The sequence below is a fragment of the Equus quagga genome, chromosome 8 (assembly GCF_021613505.1).
Source record: "Equus quagga isolate Etosha38 chromosome 8, UCLA_HA_Equagga_1.0, whole genome shotgun sequence".
Lineage (NCBI taxonomy): Eukaryota > Metazoa > Chordata > Mammalia > Perissodactyla > Equidae > Equus > Equus quagga.
In genome coordinates this window covers 20,819,970-20,830,126 of record NC_060274.1, presented here as the reverse complement: position 1 = coordinate 20,830,126, position 10,157 = coordinate 20,819,970, and the positions used below count along the sequence as shown (strand labels likewise).

The 10,157-nt window shown below is 35.0% G+C and overlaps 1 pseudogene; it reads right to left on the bottom strand.

The window, feature by feature from the left end:
- Window positions 1-7,270: 7,270 nt before the first annotated feature.
- On the bottom strand, window positions 7,271-7,385 carry LOC124244303 (uncharacterized; annotated as a pseudogene).
- Window positions 7,386-10,157: the final 2,772 nt, after the last annotated feature.

The following is a 10,157-nucleotide window of genomic DNA, read 5'->3' as shown; positions in this document are numbered from 1 at the left end:
TGAACAGTGTAATATTATTTTCAAATAATCCATGCAAAAGATAAAGGATTTCAGGATAATATGAAAATAACATTGAGGGTCTCTGTGGAAGAATTAGCTAACATTTCCTGCACTGAATTAAGATACATGGTGTACAACTAATGGCATGGAAATGAATTAACTCTTCCTAGCTCTGAAAAAAAACTAAACTTATAATTTTAATATTTAAAATCTGGGGGCCAGCCCCATGGCCAAGTGGTTAAGTTTGCATGCTTGGCTTCAGTGGCCCAGGGTTTCGCAGGTTTGGATCCTGGGCATGGACATGGCACCGCTCATCAAGTCATGCTAAGATGGCGTTCCACATAGCACAACCAGAAGGACCTACAACTAGAATATACAGCTATGTCCTGGGGGGCTTTGGGGAGAAGAAGAAGATGGAAAAAAAGAGGATTGGCGACAGATGTTAGCTCAGGTGCCAATCAGAAAAAAAAAAAAAAACTGGGAAAAAAATTTTACTAAAAAATAATAATAATAAAAAATTTAAAACCAATTCAGCAGCAGATGTAGCCTACACAGAAGTAAAAATAAAACGGTTAAGAATCAAACCCCAACCAGCAGCAGTTAGATCGAAGAGTCTGCCAGAGAAAGTATCATGGCGTCCATAACTGCCAGATGGGGAGCATTTTGAAAACTGAGTGCAAGCTGGAAACTGCCCATATAGACAACTGTGTGGTTCAAATAAACAAAGCTAGTAGTAAAAGTGGGTGAGGGAGAGAGAAAGAGAAAGAGAAGGAGAGAGATTTAAATGCACGTAAATCAGAACTTAAAGTAGTTTCATAAGCAGAAACTGAAACATTTTCTGCCATTAGAAAAAAATGGCTACCAGACATAGGTTAGAAAAAGCGGTAGTACTTGTCGACTGAATAAATATAGGAGACAGAGGAAGACAACTAGTGAAGCTGGGAGGGGTTCTGGTTTTAAGGAAGTATGTGGAACTGTGTTGTCCAATATGGTATCCACTAGCCACATGTGGATATTTAAATTAAAATTAATTAAAATACAATAAAAAATTCAGCTCCTCAGTTACACCAGCCACATTTCGAGTACTCGGTCGTCATGATGTGGCTAGTGGCTACAGTATTGGAGAGTACAGTCATGGAACATCCAGCATCACAGGAAGTTCTATCAGACAGTTCTAAAGAGTGCTTCCTTGTGGAGGGTTTTCTTTCGAGATGCTAGTTGGGCATCCGTGTCTTTCATACTTAGAGGTATTTTCAGCTATAACTTGGATAAAATTATATTATCGTCACTAGAAAACCCCATATGTTCTCAAATCATTCACTCATTAGCCTATTAAACTCCTACCATTAGTTTCCATTGCTTGGGCCTAACCCCTGTACAGATCTAATTAAATCCAAAATACTTTAAAAGAGTCGAGGAAACCATCACAAAGGTGCTTTTAAGAATTACCTTTTTTAAATAAATAAGCAATAGAATCTTCCCTCACCTTTACTGGCTGACCAAACTCCTCAAATTTAGTCCACCAAACACACCCCAAAATATAGAAAAATCACATCCCTGGGGAACTCCAGTTCCAAAACATCACCATACTGCCGTGTCACAGGAATTTGAGCAAAGCTGGGAACTCATGAAGCTGTCCTGTAAGCCAACTTTTCAGAATTTTTTTTTTCAGATTTTCAGGCAACACGACTTAGGATCCTAATGAGTTAGGTCACTGCCAGAAAAAAATTTGGCTTTATTTTATAAGGGTATACACTTCAGCTCATATGTAGGTGATGTCATCCCATATGAGATTTCTCTAATTATTAATACATATGCTGTCCCCATTTGCAGGCACTAATGGTGTAGTAATAAAAATCCTGCCAAATTTCATTGAGGCCATGAGTAACTCGCTTTCCCAGATGGACTGTATGTGACAATATGTTGGGAATTAATTTTTCTTGTAGGTTTTAGCAATAAGAAGCCAGGATTTTATTCCTAGGAAGTTGGGGAAAAGACGTTGTGTAGCTGTAATGTGTTGGGGAAAATTCTGCCTGCCTCTGAAAGAAATTAGAGGTGAGGAGGAGAAAATATTTTTAAAATTCCTATTGCAATCCCATATCTCTAGGACCTATACCCAAGGGCTACCCACAGCCAAAATCCTCCAAGAATTGGAAGAAAGATCCTGAATTCAGTACGTGGTAACACTCAGAATGAGGCAGCACAGTGGGTGTTAATTGGAGACCTCATGGTAGAGAATAATGAGAAGTGGGATTTTCTCAGTGTGGGATGTTATATTCTCATCAAGATATTTTTAAATCATCAACTTTTCCTCTTCTGGCAGATTTTGTAGTTTCTGGATCTGCTTTTCAAAGACGAAAACTCCATTAAGAGGATTTCTGTAACAGTTTTCCGGCCTTTCTTGACATATCAAACACAACTAGTCGCATCTTCTCCGTATTTAAACCCAGGCTTCAGAGTCTGTGAAGCTGCCTGTTTCTTGGTTACAGACAGAGGAAAAAGGAAAGCTGGTTTTTTTGAATTAGAACAATTCCTCCTGAGGACCGCCCACCTCAGGAGGTGCTGCTGTTTCCTATTGACAAGAAGCTTGAGCTCTGACTTGAGCTCCTTTGTCTCCCTTATATCCACCTTAAATTGCCCAGTTTTTATATCAGCGACATTCTTTCTTTTCTCCCTCCACATGTAGGCATCTCTCCTTTCACAAGCTTGCTCTGGGCCCTGTGGGCTGACCCAGGAGTCCATGACGTAGGTTCCTCGTGGCTGGGTTGCTCTCTTTTGCAAATATCCCTCTGCTCCCTTCATTGACCCCTTTTCTCCTCCCACTTATTAATATCATATTTCCTGCAGCTTTTTCCTTGACTGCTTTATTTTTTCTTGCTCTCTTTAAATAACCTTGCTTACCTCAACTCTCTACCTCACTTGGCTTCCATGTTAATTTCCAGCCTTAAGCTTTCATCCAATATATTCCTCTACATCTCTCTGTTTGTTTGTTTGTTTGGTGAGGAAGATTAGCCCTGAGCTAATGTCTGTGCCGGTCTTCCTCTATTTTGTATGTGGGACACTGCCTCAGCATGGTTTGAAGAGCAGTGTGTAGGTCTGCACCTGGGATCCAAACCCAAGAACCCTGGGCCACCAAATGGGAGTGCACAAACGTAGGCACTATGCCACCAGGCCAACCCATACATCTGTCTATAAAAACACTGTTTTAATGGAAAATTTCATAGGTACACAAAGAGAGAATAATGCAATGAATTCCCTTGTTGTCATCACCCAGCTTAAAAGTGATCCATATTTGGCCAATCTTATTTCATATATACTCAATAATTCCTGTAGATTAATAGTTGGAGCTAGAGGCCTGATTAGATTCAGTTCAATTGTTTAGGAAAGTAGATCACACACAGTTGGTGCTGTATATTTTCTAAAGAATCATTTAATTAGGCACATAACTTTTTTTACTTATTAACGCTAATAGTGTTCATTGGGTTCTGTTTATGTCAGTCTGATATCTTCATTGTAAAGTTCCCCACCAAACTAACGATTTTAGCACTATTTGGTAATCATTGTCTAGATCCCCCATATCATTATGGGTTGAAAAATGGTGATTTTTCTAATTATGTCATTTTCTCTTTGTTTACTTGGAATTGTTCTGTAAGAACTTTCCTTGAACAGTAATTTAGTTACCCTGAAATATAATTCATGCAAGAAAGACAATTTGCATATTTTATTTGTTGCCATTACTTATGGATTTTCAGAGTAATTAGTTGATACCTTCGTAACCTTCAATGATGATGAACGAGGTGTTTTATTTTGTTCTCTGAAGGAGTCCATTTCATTATGATCTCATGGATTTTTCGTTTTTTTAAACATCTAATGGGGTTCATTTTGTTGCAGTCATTAATCTTTTTGTTGCTCATATTGTTGCAGCTTAGGCTACAGGAGCCCCCTTGAAATGGGCTTGTGTGTCCCCTTGCCCATTTGTTTTCGCTAACTTTCTTGCTTTCCAGTATGATAGGATATCCCAAGCAAATCCTGCACATTCCTGCTCCAGACCTAGAAGCAGTATTTTACGAAGGAGCCTTGGCTTCTTTCAGAGAGGGGGGATTTAGAGAGCAGAATATCGGCTCTAGGAGTATTCCTTCCTGCTGGGGCATCACTGCCAGGCCTTCTCAATGCAAAGAGCTGTGGAATCGTTGCCGCCTCCTTCTTTTAAAGACAAGAAAACAATGAGTCACACTACTATTTCCAATTTAAATATAAGATTACATGATTTTTAGCCAACTTCTTTGATTTTACACTTGTACCTCATTTCTCTTATTTTAAAAATTTTGATTCCTAATGACATTAATGTAATTACTCATTGCTTCATCATGCAAGTACCCATGATGTTTTGAAAATAACAATTCTAATTCTTTTTAACAAGTCTACAATATTGTTTCAAATTTTCTTGCACTTATTTTGGTTCTTGGATTACATCCCACTAGGGATTTGCAGTTAAAGTACCATGTTTTAAATGCTCATAAGGGAACGTGTTTCCCTGTTTTTGATTATGCTGCTAAATTGATATACAGTTAGTTCATTTGTTTCCATCTGTTTTTTGGTTTTGAGGGAATTTTTCTGTTTAATTAATGTAATTAATTATAATTAATTTTTAATTATGTAAAAATTTGTATACATTTCCAAAGTCAAAATTTTGTGACAATATAAATTCAGAAAAATTTGCTTTCATTCCTGTTTTATCCACCCTTCATTGGCTAGCCTTTCTATTAATTTTTGGTTTATTTTTCCCATTGACATTGTGAAAATATTAAGCAACTATGCATATAAATTTATATTGTCCCTTTTCACATACAGCAGTTAGAAAACTATTAATACTGTTGTACACTTGCCTTTTTCACTTAACAATATATCTTGGAGATTACCAGTATATAGAACTCTTTCTCATCCCTTTTTATAGCTGCATAAGACTCCCTTGAGTGGATGTGAATAAACCTAGCTTATTCAACGAGACTTCTATTGCTGGACATTTGAGTCTTGTCTTTGCAAGCAAAGCTATAAAAAGCAAAAGCAATGCTTCAGCAGCATTGTTTGTAATTAATATTTTATATTAATTAATATTTTGTATATTAATATCAACATATTTATATACAATATTGCCATATATGAGATATATGATATATCTATATCATGTCAGTTTTTCCCAATGTATCTTTGAGATACTTTCCTAGAAGTGGGATTGCTAAGTCAATGAAAAATGAATATGCATGTAATTTGATTATATTTTGTCTAATTTGCTCTGTGGGAATTGTATAACTTTGCATTCCTGTCAAAAAATACATTGCAATACTTGTTTCCTCACAGTCTTATCAAAAGAGATCATGGATTTTGCCAATCCGATAGGTAGGAAATGGTTTCTTAGTGAGTTACAATTTGTCTCTCTCTTGTTGTGAGACTAATCATTGTTTCCTGTGTTTAAAGTTGAATTAATTTTTTGTGAACTGCCCATTCATATTTTTCTTGTGTTGCTTTTTTGTAATTCTCAATTTTTAGGAGTCCTTCAAGAGTTAAAGATGTTGACTCTTTATTATAAGTTACCAAAATGTTATATCCAATTTGTCATTTGTCTTTAGACTTTGCTTATGGTGTTTCTTGTCATTCGAAAGTTTTCATGGTTATATTGTCAGATTTATTAATATTTTAAGTTGCTCTTGGGTTTTGAATTGCCTGTGTTATTTACCAATACTCATTTCATTTTTACGTTTAAATAACTGATTCTTTTCACTTTTGCATTTTTAATTCAAAATTAACATATCAAAAAATTAATTTCTCCTCTTCCCCTTCCCTCTAGGCACTCTTTCTTCTCTTGACTTCCTTGTTTTTATTAATGGCTCCCCAAGATCTCCTTGTTATTTGAGCCCAAAATCTCCAAGTCATTCTTGATTTTTTGCCTGCCTCTCTTACCTCTGAATAGATTTCTTAAAATTCTGATTGTGATTTTCCCACCAGGTAGGGGAGAATTCCACAGAATGTTGTTAAGATTATAGAAAAATGTGATAAAATTCAAACTGATTTAGGACTAGATATTTAGTCTATTTTGGCTTAAAAGTACAATACGTCAAATAGAGTATTTTGTGGTCAGTAATTACCAACTGGAGGAATATTTTGATTTTTCTTAAGTATGATAAGTCAATTGAACCAATAATTAATAGACCCCAAGTTCTCTGAACAGGTCTTAGGAAAAAATGAATCAGTGAGAAATAATTCTTGTTTTGACAGCTTAGGTAAATGGACAACTCATGACCATGCTTGCTTCTGATCAACAGTTACCTCAGGGATGGGACAACTGGCTGGTGTATCTTGTTTGCTCTAAGGCCAAACATCCATGAGAAAAATGGTCCAACAGTTACTGAATCATGATTCAGCAGGAATCTGCATCAAATCTGTTAACAGTTACATCCAATTTGTAGAAGGACACCACGAGAGCAGAACATCTTGGATTAAGAATATGTGAATAGGGATTTAGTTCTGACACAAAGAACAGCAAACTTCTTAACCAATGACATTTAGAAATAGAGTTAAAAAATTTGAGGGTTAAAAGTTTATAGTTCAAACTGACTCTTGATTCAGAAAACCTATAAAACTCAAAAGATTGTTTATTTGTGTGATTTCACAAATAATGATCAAACATAAATGCCCGAAGGTATAAGGACATAATGTAAACCAAAGTAAAAAGGCACACTATTGATAGTTAGCTTTCTACTCAAGATTACCTGACTTTCCATTTATGTCCATTAGTCCACTCAAGATCATTTTGTGCCAGTCAGTGCTGTGGCAATTTGTACATGATTTGTGTTGATAAACAAAAGATATGCGTAGAGTTAATTTTAGTCCTGGTCTTACACCATGATTGATGAAGAAACAGAGACAAAATTTCCCCCAATTGTCTAAGTTAGTGGAATTCTCGATAAGTTTTAGATAAGTTGAGTATATTTTACTTTGTGTGCTATTGTTTATGAAGTATCAGTTTATATATATTATCCAACATGCACATAAAACAGACTAGGACATTCATGAATTATATTATTCCAAATTGCATAACACGGCTTGGGGAACTTTCCTATGAAACAAAAACAGAATCTGAAAATAAGTCTAAAGCTTTTTTGTTCCCAGGGATTTTTGTTTCCATCAATTTAGTAAATTAGATAGCTGGAATGACTCTTCTGATTAAAACAAGTAAAATTCTGGCTAAAATATATTTTTAAAATCTTCTTTTGAAAATATAGAATACTTCACGAATTTGCATGTCATGTCATCCTTGTGCAGAGACCGTGATAATTTCCTCTGTGTCATTCCAATTTTTCAGTATATGCTGCTGCTGAAGTGAGCACATTTTGAAAATCTTTTTAAACTCACTGATAAAAACGGAGGAATATGCAGAAGCAAAGCAAAAGTCAAACTGGAATCCTGGAAGGCAAGCAAGTGTTAGTACTGGCTTTTAATCTGGAATTATCTGGACTGAGACTTTGAGCTTCCCTTCTGAAGGCTGAACAAGTAAAGAGGATGGACCGGAAGCTTCAAAACTACATACAGTGGAGAACCTGACAGGAGACTTACAAATAAAGCTGAATCTGCAGAGAATTACATTCTTTACATTCTTAGTATAAGGATGAGTAAGAAAGAAACCTCATTGGGAAGAAGGGGAAAGTAAGGAAATTTAATTGTCTTTACCTCTATGGGTGGTGGAAGAAAAAATAATGTCATCTGAGAATGTGTAACTAAATTCAGCCCCCATGTAGATGTGTGATCTTGATTTATTCTATCTGTGTGGTCTGAAAAACCACAAGCAGCAAATCTAAAGTGGTCTATGTTTGGAAGTGACCCCAAGCTAGAGATAAAAGCAAATAAAAATTACGTCTGAAAAACTTTAATGAAGGCCTCAAGGTTTTCCCACAGAAACAATTCTAAGGAAAGTTAGCAGCCTACAGTCAAAAGTCACAAAGCACACAAGGTCCCATGAAAATAGATGAGCCAAGAGATACCAGAACAGACCCACAAAGACTTCTGGTAAAATTGAATGCAAAATAACTATGGAATATGTCTAAATAAATTCAAAATAAGCTTTAAAAGTGGAGAAGACAAGAATGTAAAAAACTGACAAATTGGGAGAAAAATCAAATAAAACTTCTAGAAATTAAAAATGTACAAAATAAACTTAAAATCCTATGGATGGATTAAGCAGAATAGACATAGTTGAAGAGAAACCCAGTGAACTGAAAAATAGACCTAAATAAATCTAGGATAAAGATCCAAAAAGGCAAGGTGAAGAAAATTATGAAAGGCCGATTCACTCCTATGCTTGTGGAAGATAAGAGTGATAAGATATATATATATATATCTTAGATATAAATCCAGAGGTAAGTAATAGAAATGAAATGGAAAGGGCACCATCTAAGAGATAGTGAATGAGAATGCATCAGAATTGTTGAATTGTTGAAAGGAGCCAATCCTCAGATGTAGGGAACCCAATGAATTACAAACAGGTAAAAAAATCTACACAAACACATCATCATGAAATACTTGAATATCAAAGAAAAAGATATATTTAAAGAAGACAGAGAAAACAACAGGCCACCTACAGAGGAACAGAAATTTCACCATTTCTAACTTCTCAAAACCAGAAGCCAGAAACCAGCAGAATGACATCTTCAGCATGCTAAGAAAAATCACTGCCAGTTTGGTATTTATTCCCAGGAAAACTATCTTTTGTTAATGAGGATAAAATAAAGATTGACAAATTTATCACCAAAAGACATTCACTTGAGGAAATTCTGAAAGATGCCTTCAAGAAAAAGGAAAATGTTTCTAAGTAGAGTGTTTAGCATGAATGTAAAATTTAAATAAATATGTTGGCAAATATGAAATTCTAATCAAATGTAAAATGTATATAATAGTAATGATAATAGCAATGTTTAACTTTGGGGCATAATAAAAGCTAAAACTAAAATACTGGACCACCATAACATATAAGTCAAAATAGGAGTGATGACAATTAAAATATTCAAATTTGTTTGGATAATTTGAGAGGTGGATGTGCATATTGATAAAAGGTATACTTTGTTAGGCATGCATGTTAAAAGAGCTGGAGTCTAAGTGCAATGTGGTAACCTGAATTGGATCCTGGAACAATAACAAAAAAGAGTATTAGTAAAATCTAAATAAAATCTGGAGTTTATGTAGTAATGTACAAATGTTGGTTCTTTAGTTTTGATAAAAATACTGGGATAATGTAAAATGTTAGCAATAGGAGAAACTGGGAGAGAGCTATATGGGAACTGTCTGTATTATCTCTGCAACTTCATTGTAAACCTAAAATTTTTCCAAAATAGAAACTTTATTTTACAAAATAGCCACTAAAAGAATAACAAACAGCACAGCACATCCAAACAAGTAGAAATAAAACCAAACATACAGTAATCACAATAAATATAAATGGCCTAAATTCTCCAGTTAAAATGACAAAGAATGTCAAGTGGCTATAAAAAATGCCCAATAGCATGTATTTAAAATATATTCAATCTAGGGCTGGCTCCATTGCATAGTGGGTAAGTTTGGTGTGCTTTACTTTGGTGGCCTTGGTTTGCAGGTTCAGATCCTGGGTGCAGACCTACAGAATTCATCAGCCATGCTATGGCAGTGACCTGCATATAAAGTGGAGGAAGACTGGCACAGACGTTAGCTCAGAGTTAATCTTCCTCAACAACAACAACAAAAATATGAATATGTGTGTGTGTATATATATATATATATATTTATCTAAAACATTAGAACACAGGAAGTTTGAGAATATAAGTTCAAAAAAGATAAACTAAGCAAATACTAACTACAACATAGAAATGTTGTAGAACTATATTAATCTCAGACAAAATAGATTTCAAAGCAAACATATTGTTAAAGATAGTAACACAAAAAATTAAAAGTTCAGGACGGTACATAAAAACAAAATTTTATGAGAAGATATAAGAATTCCATTTTTATGTGTCTAATCCAGAAGCTGAAAAATGCAAGGAAATGGATTCCTCCCCAGAGACTTCTAAAGAAACACAGACCCTACTGACACCTTGATTGCAGCCCCATAAGTCTCAAAATTCTGAACTAATCTG